Below are 17,151 nucleotides of genomic sequence, written 5' to 3' on the forward strand. Positions count from 1 at the left end.
CTCGCCGCGAAGGCTGGAGTGCGGTATTTATCTACTCTGCAAAACTTTTTATGAGAATTGGTACGGTTTTGTAGAATTCCTGAATAACAGGGATCACAATAGCTGCGGTGGAGCCAGACTTCGCAAGCCCCGACGCCTGCGCCGTTTGCCTTCTCTGCGCGCAGCCTCTGCAGGCGGGAATCGTGCTCCTCTGCCTCCCGCCGATCCCGGCGGCAAGCGCCCCACACCCCTCAAAATCCAGCTGAGGTGCCACTGCCCAGCGAGCCCCAGGTGCTCCGGCCTCCGCTTGCCTCCTCCTCCATCAGTCCCGGGATGGGAAAGGAGCCCGGGCGCCACTGGAAGGCAGCTGAATGGAGCTCTCTCAACCACTCGGCGACTTTGCCCTGATTTATATTCCTCCGGAAATAAAAAGGAGGCACTGAGAATTTCCCTGGGGAAATTTTCCAGGGGGGGGAAAAAACCTCCTCATTTTCCTGCCAGATAGTGAGGTGGGAAAAGTAATTGGAAGAGGATCGGTAATCCCCACCTCCCCCAAAATATCCCTTCACGTTTTGTCCAGCCCTTACGTACTGTGAAGCCAGTAGTGTCACATCATATCCTTGAAGATGCCTCTTACAGGCAACATTTAGGATCAAATAGTAATAGTAATGATTGATAATAATACTGTGCTTACCTCACAGTGTTAATGTTCAACTGAACAGTAGTTGCTGCAAATTGAAAACGACCAAAAAACCGCTTGGTGCGCAGAGGAAGCCTTATGCAGGAGGTGGCTGAGTGCAGGTTAAACTGCGGGAGCCTCCTGCTGAGGGGGCCTGGACTGCAGTGCTCGATGCCTGGGGCATAGATAGCTTTTCCTTCCCCCCTCCCCACCCCCTGCCTCTGTGCATGCCAGTCATTTCAGTTTAGATGAAACAGCCTTTTAGAAAAAACTAGCAAGCCAAGCCAAACCCAAATATCCATTGTTTTCTCCAGCTTGTCCCTCCAAAAGCGGTTTGCTTTAGTCCGGTGAGTCAAAAGGTATTGCTCTCTTTCTTACTCATCGTTACCATTTGCACTTCTCAAGAGGAGACCTGGCAGAGAAATGGTGTGGACAAGCCCTGAAGACTGCACTGGGACCCTGCAGCTCATTCTCAGGGAAGCGCCACATTAGCTGTTGGGACTGCAGGCTTGGAGACTGTCTAAATGGTTGTGGTTACTTGCTCGGGGCCAATGCAGCCTGCGTGAAGGTGCCACCCTAAAGGGAACCGCAATCTGAAATAACCAAGTGGAGCAAAACCGGGCTGGCACACGCAGCAACGGCAGGTACCCACTGTAGCACTGCAGTTAGGTGGTTAGCATGTGTCAGGTTTCTGCACTTTATAGGAACATAAGCAGGTATATGTGTATAGCTTCAACACACTAGCTACAGCCCTCTGGAGCTCCACGGGGTTTGTTTTTTTTTTAAATGAAAGACAATAGTGTTTTGCTTCTGTAAAGTTTGAAAGAAGCTTGGAGACCAGAGCAGAGAAACCAGAAAAGAGGTGAGATGTGTGGTGAGGTGTAAGGAGCAGAACCCTGTACAAGGAGAGGCAAGGAAAGATACCCCAGTGCCGGTATTAAGCAGCTGGATGTGTATAAGGGAGCTGGCAGAAAGGCCAGTCACAGCCTCTCTGGCTCCACTCTTCCTGCCCCTGCTGCTGAGGGCATAGTTTGTGAAAAGCCCACACGTGATGGAAGACAAGAACACATGGTAACAAGGAAAGGATTCAGCCTGGGTCCAGGTGTAACTGCTTAATTACCCTGGAAGTCACTGGCTTTCAGGTGCTAGACCCAACCCAAGAGGAAGTGAGTAGAGACAGGATCCGTTCTTCCTTTTGGTTGCCATCAGTGAAGGCTGCTGCTGGTGCAAATTGACTAATACTGCACATTTATAAAAGGAAGCAAGGCTGCCTATAATACTGTTCCAAGCCTTCTTCTAGCAACCGGCCAATATCAGCTTTGTTTAAAGGTTTTCTTCACATCTCAATCTCAATTTTGTGCCCTCTGCTTCTCAAAAAAAAAAAAAAAAAAAAAAGTGCTAAAGTCAAGGGAGGCTCTGGGCTGACTCATTTTTCGCAGAGGAAGGGTTTTTCCTCCTGCTGCCGCCGTCCCTTGTTCCCACACCTCATGGGTCTCTGCATTTCAATGAAGAGCCTGTGCTCCGCAAAAATGCGCTGAGAGCTTTCAAAGAATGCATCTGTTTATATTACCTCTCCCTGGCCCAACGTCCTGTTTTGGGAAAAATAGCTTCTATAATGAGAAGCTGAGGCGGGAGGGTGGGGGGGGAAGCGAACAAATTATTCTTCATGCAGGCCGCGGAGGTCTTCCTTTCCCCCTTAGCTGCTGCTTCTATTTTGGGGGTGGACTCAATTCTTTTTTTATCCCCCACCCCGCACCCCCGAACAGTGATAGCCTGGAGAAAACAGCGGATAAACCCAGCAATCCTCGGTGCCCGCTGCCTCCGGAGCTGCAGCCCGAAAGAAGGAAGGCCAGGCTGTCATCCCGCCGCTCGGAGGAGCTGCCCGGGCAGCGGCGGGGGCTGCGGCCGGGCCTTTTCCCCCCGCCCGGCGCTAGAGGGAGCGCGGCCGCAGCCCTGCCCGCCCCGCCGCCGGCCCCCGGGCGGGGGGAGCAGCAGCGGCGCCGGCTCCCGAGCGCAAAACAAACCCCGAAAGTTGCCGTCCGAGCTGGCTCCGTGGTTTCGCTTTGGGTCCTCACTGGCTGCGGCACCCCCGGCTCGCTTCGCTCCTCCCCCACGGCTCCATCTGCCGGGCCCCGGGTACCTGCGGGCCCTCGGCGAGGAGGAGGAGGAGGAGAACTGGCTTTTTGGGAATAGAAGGGAGCTGCGAGAGAGAGCCGGAGCGGAGCCAGGGCTGCCAAACGGTTCTGGAAGGCAGTGAGCGTCCAGGCACCGAGAAAAGCAAGAGATTACAGCCGGGGGGTGGTGTGGAACGCGGCGGGATATTAGAAGAGGAAGACCGGGGAGCGGCCACATCTCTGGGGAGCACAGCAAGGACAGGCTCGCTCGAGGAGAAAGGAAGCGCCTTGCTGCCTGCTGAAACGATAATACATGGCTTACTTTCAAGAGCCAACCAAAGAAACCAACTGTGTGAAAAGTCCTTTCCAGGCAGGGGCTATAACAATCTTTGCTGAACAAACGTAAAACCTGCAAAAGCATACTCCCGTTGACTTTTGGCAGTAGGAAGAAGAAGTTAAACTTCTGCACGGATGGTACCTTTCTTCTGGCAAAATCAAAGCTCAGAAAAGATGAATAGTCTAAACTTTATCGCTCTCAAGAGAGAGAGATACAATCTGGTACAATCCCGGCTTCGCAGGGCACATTTAGAAGCACGTGGCTCACCCAGTCTCATGCTTCAGGGAAGGGAGCCTCGGTCTCTTCCTACCACCTTGCTTTAAACAGGAGCCTTCCCTCCCCCCATACCTTCCCACTACCTCTTCTCCAGCAGCACCACACGGGGCATGGGCAATTATCATTAGGTGAACTCACCCGTGGTTCCTTGTTAGCTATTTTGGTCCGGACGGAACATAGATCCTGGGACATGGGCACAGAGAGAGATTAGGTGGTTTAAATCTTATGCCTCGGGCCCCTCTCCAAGGAAAAGCTGTTGCTAACTTACAGCTGTCTCGTGCTCTCTGTGGAATGAGAGGGAAGTCCATTCAGTCTGGTGAAAATAAACCCACCATCATAGCTGGCATTCTCGTTGGTAGTCTCAGCGCAGAGGCCAAGGATTTGAGGGCTATGACACATGAGGCAGCTCGCTCCTAAAGAGCTTGATCTGGGTTGAAACGTGTCATCAGAAAAGCATGAGGAGCCTTGTGCTCCCGCTGTCAATACAGTACTTGCCCTCTTCACACAGACCGGCTTTCCTTTTCTGTCCTGCCAGTCTGGCACACAGCATGGGGACCGTTTACTGTACATTCACTTTAAAGGAGAAAGACACCCAGTTTCCTCTCACTAAGCTCAAGGGCTCAACCATCAATCCTGCAGCTTGCTATCCATTTTGCCGTCACCGTTTGCCGCTCTCTCCTCCTGAATAAAGGGTTGTGTCCTGTCCTGCCTGCTACCTGGCAGGCACCCTTTCTCCTCTGCCTGTTCACCCCCCTCTCTTGTTCCCCGGCTCCTCCTTCCTGGGCATGAAGCTGAGTGCCCAGGCACTACCTGGGTGGAGTGACACACAGCTGGGCAGACTCTCAAGCACATGAGCAGGGAGAAATGGGCTGTTTCACGGACACTGTTCTGCCAGCGTCCTGACGAGGAGGAACTGGGAGTCCCTGCAGACACAACTGCACCATGCTGCACCCCAGGGAAAGCCAGAGGTCCCGGGCAGCAGCCATGATTTTTGTCAAGGGACTTGAGAAACTCCTTTTGAGTTTGCCAGCCCCGCAACATCGGCTCTTGGAGCATCCTCTAGCAGCTGGACTTCCATGAAGAAAAGTCCTTCTGCTTTGTGAAGCACTGTTGGCTGGAGGGTCACGAGAATGGTGCTCATGTGTTTTATTTGTCACTCTTCACGTCACTTAAAATGAAGTTACTACAAGACTTTGCAAAGGGGGGCGTTAAACAGGGGAATTGAATCTCGGCAAAGAATTGTTCGTCTCACTGACTCGCCACAGGTGCAGCACTAAGAATAAAGCAGTTGTCAGGATCTCTTCCAGGAGCATGGCAGCGTTGTAGCTGCGTACACGCTCTGCCCTTGTCAGCCTTCCCCTCCAGTTTAGGACCAAGAGCAAGTCTAGGGCTGTGCAAAAGGCTATCGCAGGCAAGAAGTGTTAACTTTAATAAGGCTATTTATCATACAATAAGAGAAAGCAGAAGCTTTCATCGTAGAGGCCTGGAGTCTTTTTCTTTGCTATTTTATCAACAGGTCTGAGAGTTTATACAGGCTCCTCCTAAGGCGTGAAATCTCTGTTGAAGTGGGTTTCGTCATCTTCCCAGCTGAATTCATTTAATAGGGTAAACGTAAGCATAGGAGACAGCAAATAGGCCAGAACAACGCTGAGACAAGAAGGTACAGTGAGCAAGACAGACGTGGTGGGGGGATACACCACCAGCAGAAACCAAAAGGCAAAGAAAAGCCTTCTAGAAGAGTCATCACCCATCAAAACTGATTTGCTACCTTACATTGCCACTGTAATGGTCTCACATTTCACAAGCTTTTCCTCATGGAGCCTAGCCCAACGGCCACTGACTCTGTGGGTGAAATTAAGGAGGTGAATCACCCTGAAGATGACCTGTGGGCTTTTCAAATGAAAGAACAATTAAAAAAAAAAAAAGGCAAAGAAAAAAAAAAGCTTAAAAAAAAAATCTGTCCTAAGTCTCCAAGCTTTCCCAGGCAATTCTGGGTGGCCTGGCTTGATCTCTTCCCTGCCATCACTGACATAGGTGTTTTCTTGACACAACTTCCACACACTCACTCTGAGTCCTCCTCAGAGCTCAGTGTGTTATGTGCTCATTCTCCAACTTCAAAAAAAAAACTAAACCCAAACCAAAAAAGGCTGGAAAAATGTGAGCGAGGGGTGCTCCATCGAGGCCGTGTGGACAGCTCTGCAGCCTCTGCAGCGCCCGGCTCCTCCACACCTTCCTCTGAAGGCTATGGAGAGGGTTTTAAATTATTTGGTGCCAAGAGAAAGGGAGGCCTGCAGCTGGTTTTAGTCCTGGGGTGAGGAAGTTAAAAGAATCAAAGAATTAGAGGCAGTTCTTTCACGTAGGTGATTAGTGCAAAGGAATGTCAGATTCGGCAAAGAAAGTTTGCTTATCAAGCTGCAGATTTATTAAATGCGTTCCAGACCTGCATTGCTTCATTCAAGTTTAACAGAGCTGTAATACTTAATATGCCCTTTAGCAATTTAATACTCTCTTGTACAAATCATTGGAAAATTTAAAATAGAAAAATATGTCCAGGCTTAACTGTAAGAAGAAGGGGAACTCTGTACAAAAACAGAGGAGAAAGAATGCATGGGTAAAGCTGAATATTACTGAATATCTTACCACATGTATTATTCTGCTGAGTTATTAGTACGTGCACTCTCGTCTGCAGGCTAAAGGAGGAACTAGCAGTAATAAGTTACAGAACAACAATTTTGAGCATCAAGGCTTGAGACTGGCATCACATCATGCCCAGAAATTACGCCTCACAAAACACGTTTTATACATTTTTTTGCTTTCAGAGAGCACAAATGTGGGTTTCTTCTTTAAGGAAATTAAAATCAGTTGTTGGTGCTGCTTATAACAGACAGGAAACATTGCTGTCAAACATTTTACAATTGCTTTCCCAATAAAACGGGATGTAAACATTGAACTGGTACATCACTGAAACATTAAAGACAATCTTTGTCGGAGACAGAGGGAGGACAAGCCTGTAAAATGCCTCGCTGCTGAATAATTACGTGTGACTATAAACACATCCATATAAACATATTTCTGCATTTTGTGTCCCATACCCTGTGTGAGAAAGCTCCTTTGAGGCTCTGTATGCCCAAGGTGTGCAGGGCTCTCTCTCAGTTTGGACAGGAGGATGTTATTTAATATTGGACAGGCACGTGGGAAAGGAGGCAAGGGCTTTATTTTGTGGTAGTCTATTAGACTGCTTGACTTTTTTGGTTTTTTAAAGGAGTAAAGGCTCTTAAAGCAGCCTTCCCAACCAATTACCTGCATTATACAAGCATACTCCTGACTCTCTAAGTGCCCTGCAGAGGGTTGGACCAGGAGAGGCGATAGTGCCTGTTGCATACTACAAGGAGACATTCCCAGGACAGAATCGGGATGCAGGAAAGGGATAGTTATGTACGTGACAAGTACATCCATCTCCATCGAGGTGCAACTGACACAAAACTGTACATAGTGCAACACGCTATACTGGCCACTTCTAATGACACTGAGTCATTCTGTCAGTCAGTCAGTGTGTTGCTGCTGACCCAGACTGGCTGCCAGTAGCCAGCATGAGTCAAGGATACACACAGATCACAGGGCCTTACAGAGGCTAGGAAGAGCCTTCGCTCCCAGGGGACAAACTTACTCGGAACATAAAGGACAGCAGGATTAAAGATTTGCAAAAACTCACGAATTGTGTTAAGCAACAGCTGGGACCCGACTCTTCCCCACTCCTGCCCTAGTCACACACTACCAGGCCCTGAGCCGTTTTTAACAATTATCCTTGCCTTCTACTGGCAACCTCAGACTAACTCTTTCCATGCTATTTAAGGGCTGCAGGACTGGAAGTGACCTCCTGAATCACCAATCCCAGTGCCTCCTAATTGGAGGCAACCACATCATATGAGCCTAGTCAGAAATGCCTCAAAGTGAGTGGGGTGGTGGGACGTGTGATGATTTCATCCTTCCAAATTCCAGAGGCAACACCCAAGCAGTTGTGGCAGTGATTTTTCTCTTGCTCAGACATTACGGGAAGACTACGGTCGCCTGTTAACAAAAGGAATTTGTGCTGAAAGGTGTTTTGTTTTGCTTTGTAATTTTCCTGACGTGGCTGTGGAAATGCAAGTGAGGTGGGATCTGAGCAGAGCAGCCACTCGTTTCTCCCACCATGCTAAGTAGCAATGGCACCGAGTACTAAAAAGCAACTTGCCAGCATCTGAGACACTAGGGGAGTTTCCCAGACCTCAGAAAGGCCTATTGAAGCAGAAGCTGGTACAACATATTGAATATCAGCAAGATCTGGTGCATGGTGGTGAGGCCTAATTCAGGCATGAATGTGTTGTCAATGTCTGCCTTTGAAAGGCACATAGTGCATGGCCTCTGGGATACACAGAATTTATTTCCTGAGCAGGGGGAGAGGGCTTTGATTCTCTTTCTCCGTTAGCTTCCACCTCCCACTTCTCTGCTGTGGCTTTGGCGTGTGGCAGCCTGTCTCTGCGCCTGCAGGAACGACAGGGGGGAGGACCTGGGCAGACGGTGGTTCTGCCTCTGCAGGGCACAGGTCTTAGAGAGAATTTTTTTTTTTAATTTCTTGTCATCTGGTCCACTTGGAGGAAGGGATGCCCTGTGGGATCAGCTTGCTCTCGCTGAGGAACGCACCCTGCAAAGCACTTCTCCTACCAGTCCTTTCAGAAGCCATGAGCTAGGGAGCGGCGTGGAAACAGCTTGATGTCCCTGAGATGGGGATTAGTGACTACCAGAAAGAGAGGAGTGAGCAGGATTGCTTAGATTTTGAAGGTGAGATAGAGAAACAACTAAAATAAGAGGTGTAGGGCTGTCACACCAGCCCCTCTACAGACCTGAGAGGCAGCTGGGTGTCTGGTCCCATGGATGCTGCTTAAAAAGTGCTGTTGGGCATAGGCAATGTATGAGGGAGTCTGAATATGGCCCAGAAGCACAGGGGGAAAAGGGATGGAAAGGACTTTAGAAAGAAGGGAGTGGATGCTTGCAGCAGCTCCTGGATAGAAAGCCAGAGCTCCTAGCACGTGTCGGATTCACCCAGGCATGGCAAGGCCCAATAACACCTTCCACCATGGCATGGCAGAAGCAAGCAGCAGGAACTCCTGACTTCAGGCCTTCCACAGAAACAAGCCTCGTGTGCTGGTGTCCAAAGAAGCTGCCAAAGTACATTGGCAAAGAGCTATGTGTTAAAGGACAAAGGCCCCTAAAATATCAAACAGTGTTTTAATTTGCTCCAAAATGCAGGGATGAAACTGAGTTTCATGTCACCACTGAACTGTGACAAGCTACTAACAATACCTACTTTGGAGAAGCTGGCATGGTTTCCATAGCTGATATCCAAAGGCTACATAGAATTATCCACCGCAACAAAGTGAGGGTAACAAGCAAATGAGTTCTGTTGTCAGGAGCAGGAAAGGGGAACCACATAGCTCAGATGCACTGAGGCAGATGATCCAAATAGCTCAGGTTTGGTTTTTAGTCTCATCTTCAACAAAAACCTAACAGAAGAACTCAGTAAAGCTGCTTTCTCTGGAAGCAGGAGACAGATGAATTCTATGCAGTGTGTGTGTACACTCATTCACATACCATTAATAAGCTGCTAATATAACGTTAACTCAAATACATCTTATTTCACTTAAATTTAAATTTTTAAATTTAAAAGTAACACTCTTGTGAGTCCTGCTATTTAGGATACAGTAAATTACTGTAGGCTAGGAGTCAAGATTTGGGATTTGGGTTGGAAAGAAGTAGTTTTAACCCTTGCAGGAAAATAGTGCAGTCCTGCACCTAGAGGCTCAAGAGGTCGGTCATTCACAGCAAGTGGGACGTAACTGACAGGTACGGAGAAATTCAGCACATTCCCAAGGATTTAAAGCCATCATTCACCGTGAGGAGCTACAGTGGCCAGGGGCTTGGGCATTCTCGACGCATCAGAGTGTGCCCACGGGCAGCCAACATATTCTGAGCATTAATCTCTTTTCATAAGATGCTGGTATACCTCTGGGCATTAAGGTCAGGCAAAATCTTTCAAGACACTAAAAAATATACAGAAAGCTTCATCCATTTTGCTGGAGATTTATCTGGTTATTTCTACATGTGGTTGTGTGAAATTTCTTGGCAAAGTTCAGCTTCTAGGAAGGATGTTATACAATAGAGATTGTGCTGCATCAGCATTGTGTGAAGAGATATTAAAAATAGACATAAATAGGAATGGCAGGTGTTGGTAGCATCAGTCTTTAAGTCAATGGCATGTGTTTTCCATAAAGTCCTTTCCTTATGAAAATCAGTGCTAAGAAAATACGATGACTTCTGCACCTCCTCTGGAAAAAAAGAGTCCACTATGCAGGACCTGAGGAAGAGACCTCCCCATGTGAAAATGATGCAGCATGCTGGCGGCTCCCGTTGCTCTCCCCTGTGCCCTCAGCCCACTGCTAACCCTGGCACAGGAGCAGTGGTACAGCAGCATTCCATCTCATCTGAACAATTCTCCACTTGTGGCTACTTTTACAGTGTGCTTCCAGAAGCAGAAGGGTAAAATTCTGGCCTCGCTGATGTGATCCCACAATGGCCCCTTCAGAAAAGGCAGGATTTGTGCCTAGTTAGAAGGAAGACACAAAGTCCTTCCTTCCACCAAGCTGCACGCTCCAGGTAATCCAGGAGCCAGGATGTCAGCTCCTGCTGATCATCCTTACCTTGCCATGATTTCTCCAAAGCTGATGAAAAAATACATGGTGTGACCACAGGCTTGGGTGGGGGTGATAAGGAGGACTTAAAGAGAAAAAAATTCACGTCAGAACCAATTCGACATGTGGCCAGCTGGAGGGGTAGTGGCTGGCAGTGGAGTGACAAAGCCATTCAGTACCTGTGGCAGGTCAGTTCTTAAAGCCCATAAGGTGCTGTGGTAAACGGCCAGTTTTGCCTAGTAGTTTATGTTGCTACACGGACAAATCGAAGCTACCTCTGCAGCTCAGAACATCCATACTCATCGCAGGCTGACAGACCCAGATGTCTCTCTCAGGCTTCAGGTTCACAAGCACATCTCTCTGACAAGAGCAGTAGGTTCAGGGCACTGCAGGCCTCTCCCTCCTCCCCGGATCTCTCCAGAACAAATGGTCTGCTAGCACTGGGACAAGGTGAGCTTTCACCCGTGCCTGGGAAGCTCTGGTCAGGAGGTGGCACTACACCAGACTGTAGAAAGGCCACCCAAGGTAAAGGTGGATTACAGGAGTCCAGCCTCCGGGATGTTAGAGAGCGAAGACTCTCCAAATCTTTAACAGGGAATTTTTCACTACTTTAAGGAAAATCCTGAGCCTATATCGCCAAGAAAATATTAGCAATCCAGAAAGACCTTCACTGTCACAATGGGTCTATTACAGCTGTGGAAAAAGGTTCCCCCATCTAAATCAGAGACTCACTAAGCCTTCCCACTCTGAGAATACTGATAGAGATATCAGAAGGTGACTGTGGACTGCCACTTTCCTAAGGAATTGTTTCATTTATTGCAGTATATGAAATGTAAGATCCTGAGATAATGGCTTAAGGATTGCTCAAGAGGATAGGATGCAACCTCTCTGAAAAGCCTCTTTCTGCTCTGTTGTTGGTAAGATAGCTAATAAACATCTTCTGAAATGGGGCTCTGGTGCACATTGCCAAAATTCAGTCTGTGCGTTTGTTCCCCTGAGGCAGAGATGTTGAGTGACGAAAACCAAATTGCCAGTGTCAGCTGGGTAAAACCAGTTAATATTCTGCAGCCTGGAATAAAGTTTCTGTACCTGCATTCCTCCTAGGTGCAGTTCACAGGCATTTCAAATATCCATTGAGTGAATACTTTGGGGTTTGGAGGTCAGCAGTGGTTAAACCAGAGGTGCCGGAAGGCTACTTTGCAGAACAAGCTCTTTGGCTGGAGAAAATGAGATATAAACCAGCACTTTTTCCTGGGGCATGAAAGAGAGAGGATAACTCAAGAGGTTGAACAGTTTGCCTTCTGTTAAAATCGACACCCTTCTGTTAGGTGGCTCAGTGGCCAGGGTTCAGCAGCGTGCCCTAGCAAGTGGGCTCCCCAGCACAGAACACCTACAATTGACAGCAGCATAGAAGAGGTCTTCATCTATTGCACTGTGCACCTCACAGTAGCAACAGTGGTACCACTACTACAAGACAGAAATAGCTAATGACAGGATAACCGATCTTGACCAGTAGGTTAGTCACAGTTAAGTCCTTTGGGGAGTTTTTAACATTCTGAACCTAAGCATAGTTAAAGGGTGCTTCTTCAGTTTAGTGTTTCCATATGAGAACTAATGCTGTTTTTTTAGCTGTGGATCCATGCACATGTGAGTACATGAATGTGTCCACTGAACACAAAGGTTTAACCTGGACATTCTATATTTTGAGGTTGCTTTGGGTGAGACTGCACACCCCCTCTGGATACGAAACACCATACCTCTGGCTTTGTCTCTAGGATCGTGGAACCTTTTCATTCAGGTGCTGCATGTCGGGGCTTCCACTTGATAGCTCAGCCAAAAGTTCCAGCTGGCACCGACATAGTCATCAGTAGGTGCAAATGCAAAGGAGACGGAGGCTCTATTGGCATCCTGTTCCACTGATCACCCTTGGATTTTGCTGATATGGACAAGACTTTGTCCCTCAGACCAGAATGCTCCCCAGCCTCCTGAGTGGAGTGCAGGCAAATCCACTTGAATTGTTGGACTGTGCCATGGATTGTTAAAAAGCCTTTCAGATCTGCTTGTAACAAAAAGCTACTTGAGACAGGTAGCAAAAAAATTGTAGAGGAGCAAAGAATGACATTTGCAAAGCCTGCTGCTTTAACTCAGAGGTGACAGTGGTACTAACATGACTTGTGAGCTTCTTCTCTTTGTAAAGAGTTGATTTCTGGGAGTCTCTTGATGGGACATTTGGATCCATCACAAACCATCCAGATAGATGTGTTTGCTACAGAACTTCTTCAAGAAAGATGGGAGGAAGGTTGAGAGGATGAGGATGGCAGATTTCTGGCCTCCTCTTGCCTTGATCCAGTGTGTTTTTCTCTGCTGAAAAATGAAAGCATCTCCCTTCTGAATACCTGAACATTCCAGTGAGACAGTAACTACTGAGATGAGGACCACTATTATGAACTTACAGAGCAAATACTACCCAGAGGAAGGAGCTAATGCTGCCAGGGCACCTGCCTGTTTGTGACCATCACTTTCAGTAAGCAGCCTCTGGCCTGGCAGCTGAAGGATGGTGGAGACTCAGTCATACCAGGGCCTGGCAGTCACCCGTGCAGCTCCATGCAGTCCCCAGTGTTACAAACCATCGACAATGTGTCATCAGGAGCAAAGTCAGTCCCATGCTTTCTTGTACTAAAATCTTGAGGAGAAGAGATCCACAACAGGCAGGCTAAGGGGAATCAACCATAGGTCAGGTAGATCAGTGGGTCTTTCCACAGGAAAGAGGTTTTTCTGTGCGTCCTCCCCAAAAGCCACAAGAAAGCTGTAGCATGAAATGGGTATCTCAGTCAGAGATGACAACTTTCGGCGTATGAACTTGACAACCCAAGCTGACATGAGGTACTATGAAAGGCACATGTCAGTTTTAACTAGTTCAGGGTTAGCAGGCTGAAACCCTGCCTAGCCATCTGCCTGTTTCCACTCCAAGTTCCTTTGCACAGCACAGCAGCAAGGGGAGAGCCGTGGTACTGACCAAACCGGGGGAAAACAGCAGGGCATTTGACCTGCAGTATAGAGAAGTTGGTCCCAGTAAGCTCTCTCCCTGCTCTGCAAATTGGTTTTGAACTCACAAGAGGCTTGATAAGTGATACAGAAGTGGCATGGAAAGTTGAAGCATTCAAAAGCAAAAGGAAATAATGCACAGTAAGTACCTCTCCTGCAAAGCCTGAAGCTTGCCTGGCTTTTATCCTTACCCCATCACTGTTAGAAATACTCCAAGCTCCCCCTTCCTCTTCTTTCAAATGATTAAACCCTGACCGTGCTCTGGGGAGGAGAAGGTGGCTCAAACCATAAATAAAGATGTGAGTCTAAAGGTCAGGCAAGCCAAACTGATGTTTCACTTCCCAGTTCATACTGGGCTGTACACTCAGTTGGCCTCTGCGTCCAGTAGATATTTATAAAAATTTACCTTAATTAGTCTCATTAGCCCTGTTTTGTAGCTGGGCTTCAGAGTCAGTGAGAAGGAGCCCAGATAAGAGCTAACGCTTCACCCATGGTGCAGTGTTCTCCAATTTGTCAGAGGTTAGTGGGGCCATTGTGGAAGGTCGCAGCAAGGTTATGATAGGCAAGCATGCGGTCAGATGAAAGAATTTTGTTTCCTTAATTCATGGTCAGCTCTCCAATGATCACTGGAAGCAGGAGGGGATAAATGCAGATGCAGAAACCAAAGTACTTGCAATTTTGTGCTGAAGCAAGCTTGCATCTCAGGGGTTTGTTTTCAAGGGTAGGCGTCACACTCACTGAGTTGAGCACAAAGTGTCTGTCTCTAGGTTTGAATCTGTCCTGTGGGATTAGAGTCACTGGATTTGAAGCCAACCAGCCTGTTATTTGGGGAGGGTGAGGAGGTGGCTGTGACTGAGCTGCCCACCCGATCTTGCCAACACTTCAGTGACCTTTCTCTTGAAGCGGAGAGCTGGAGTCCAGTGGGAGCACAACCATCACTTTAGAAAGGAAAGAAGTGGAGGCAGCTTCTGATTTTGGCAGCGTAAGCCCACCTGTTTCAGGGATGCAGCAGCTTCAGACCTCACACCAGTGAATCTGAGCCGGGAATGTGGTTTCCCCTTCTCAGTGAAAACAAATTTGTGCCGGCTCAATAAGTATCTAAGGAGATGCGTATGTATGTCTTTAATTGCTGGAGAGCTATGGCCTAGAATGCCAACGTGCTCAAGCACCCTGCTCCCTTAATCATTTAAAGTGCTGTGCATGCTGCTTGGATACCTCCTAACACTGTTTGCTAGATCAGATATCAAACAGGAATGTTAAACTTTGAAAGCGGGGCAGCGGTATGCCTTCGTAATTGCCCTTCTCTCTGAATAATGGAAGCCTGCTGGACAGGACAGTGATTTATTAACATTACCTCTCCTGCCTTCTCACTTCTCCATGCACCATCTCAAGCAATTCAGTCAATAATTTTTTATTGCTGTATTTTATTGTGGCATGCTTATCCTAGAAGACTAACAAATTTATGCTTCTAGAAAACTCATATTCTCATAGTTGTTCCTTGAATCCAAAATATTTTTCTACCATTGTTGTGTGAACATTTTTCTCATTCTCAGAGCCACAATGGTTTGTGTTGCTGCTCTGGATCCTATTCCCTTTGCTTCCATCAGTAACAAGAAATTGCTGGAAGTCAGAAGCAGTCCTAGGGCTCGAATCTGGCCTGTGAGCTCTTCACTGCTGTGATGGTTAGGACATATCGTATATGCCAGTAAACCAGGTGTGACAGAGCGGGATTTGGACAGGAGCCCTCCAAACGCTATCCAAATTGCAGAATCTGCTACAGCCAAGGGCTGCTTTCTACCCCACAGACACTACTGCTTGCGTTTCATTTCTAGCTAGTCTAGGACATTCATCATATTTCACCTGCTCATTGGCTTTGTTTGCTGAGCTGTTAAATTAGTATCAGGAAAAAAAAAATCTCACTGTGCACATTGGTTGAAAGCCAACTTCTAACGACTGGCGAAGCTTTTCCCTCCATTGCTCCAGGGACTCTATTTGCCCGCCAGCACCATGTTTAGCTCAGAAAAACCCAATTAGCAGAGGAGACAGACTGATACCGGCCCATGGTCATCTGCAGCTGATCTCTCTGCTGAGCAGATGGAGGTGTGTGTCCCCTCCTGGCGTGTGTGGTGCACCCTTTTCTCGCTCGTGCTCCAGTGCCTGCAACCCCCTTGCCTCTGGAGCCCCGTGGGTGCAGGTGGCCTGCTCTGCCTGCCCAACCTACGCTGCTCCCACCGCACGCCGCTGATTGATGCTCCAGACTAGCACACACTTGCTGTCTCCTCAAAGCTATTATCTCAGAACCTGGAAATAATAGCCCAGTAGGGCTTCTTGGGCATGCCTGCAAGACTGAGCGACAGAACTGCTTCTAAGAATCATGAAAATTGCTGCTCTTTGTAACAGGGCAAATTTAGCCCCTTCTGTGCTGCCAATGGCACTTAGAAGGCCTTATTCACACAACTGCCACTCTTCTCAAGAGAGTGCAATAAAACTTCTCAGACTGGAATGGAAGCAATTGACATTTGCCAAGTTCCTGTGTAAATGATCAGTTTTTTTGTAGCGAGCCAAATAAGCCACTGGAGCAAGCTATCCAAAGAAAGTTTTCAGAAATAGCTGACTCCTGATGAAGCAGGTCAAATCTATCTCTTTCAACTTGAAATTATGGTGAATCACAGGAAAGCACTCAAATAGCCCTTCTTTCACTGCGAACAAGATACACAAGATACACAACCACTGTCAGTCTTACTGTTAATATACACCAGTTAAATCTCCCATCTCCTTAAAGCCTTCCCCTTGTTGCTCCCTGATGGACAACATGACTGCACTAATCTTGAAAAGAGATTTTTAAGTTTGTTTTTTTTCCATGTGATGACTGAGCCGTGGGAAGCAAACTGTGTCAGAACCAACCCCTACGTTGGATAGATACATCTTTAGCAACTTACTGAAAACATGATAGATGTGCCCCTATAAAAATTGTTACCAAGAAAAACTCAGTTCATGTTTGCAAAGCAGTGTCCCTTGCTTTGGCCAAAACGTCATCTTTTTGCACATACTTTGCTAATAAGAATTAGTATTTTATCCTTAAAGGGGAGACAAATGTATTTTTCACTCCTTTACAGTGCAAGCATCTTTCCCTCCTTGTGGATGGTAGCCTGCAGGTGGACCATGTTCCCCCAGGAATGGCTGGATTTGGCCTGTGAGCCAGGGGATTCATAGGCACTTTGGGTTTCAGCCACAGCAGACATGGGAGGAGGCTGACGTGATGCCTGTGGGGCAGCGTCTCCAGTGCAGGTCCCGTCCATGTGCCCAGTATGGGACTGTCTCTACGAGCACAGCCGGGGCTCGCTGGCTCACCCACACAAGGTGGAAGTAAACAAGGCTAATACTGAAAGTGGTCACGTTGCCTCCCTTTACAGGTAGCCTAGATATAGCCACGTGCCCGTCACCATGTTTCTTCTTTCCATGCATGTCTTGGCCAGCGATTGTTTACACTCAGCTGAGGGACTGGCCAAATTAAAGCACCAAGGAAAGGTGTGTCTGTGTGCCTGCCCATCTTTCTCCCTCCCTATTCAATGGGCAAAATCATGCCCAAAGTGCAGCATGGAGAGGTCTTCTCACCAGGGTCTAGGGACCCCCCTTAGGACCACCCTGTGACTGGGATCTAAGAGAGCAGCTTCATGTGAAACGAGGAGAGAGAGTTGTTGTTCCCACATCGACTTTGCTTCAGGATGCGATGAAGAGGTTTATATTGAGAAAAGCATATCAACATTAACGGCACCAGTCTTTCCAGTGTTGCTTATGCTTATTGTGCCTTCATAAATATTTTTTAAAAGCAGCCTGTGTCGATGGAAAACAGCTCCCTTGTATCAGGAGGCCTCAACTCAATTGTTTTTGTGGAGCTAGGCATTCAGTCCAGTCACTTGTGCAGAACAACTCAGCAGAAAATATGGTATCACGTCAAAAATTCATTTCCTGGTAACGTGGCATCTTCTTTGGCAA

The sequence above is a fragment of the Larus michahellis genome, chromosome 3 (assembly GCF_964199755.1).
Source record: "Larus michahellis chromosome 3, bLarMic1.1, whole genome shotgun sequence".
NCBI lineage: Eukaryota > Metazoa > Chordata > Aves > Charadriiformes > Laridae > Larus > Larus michahellis.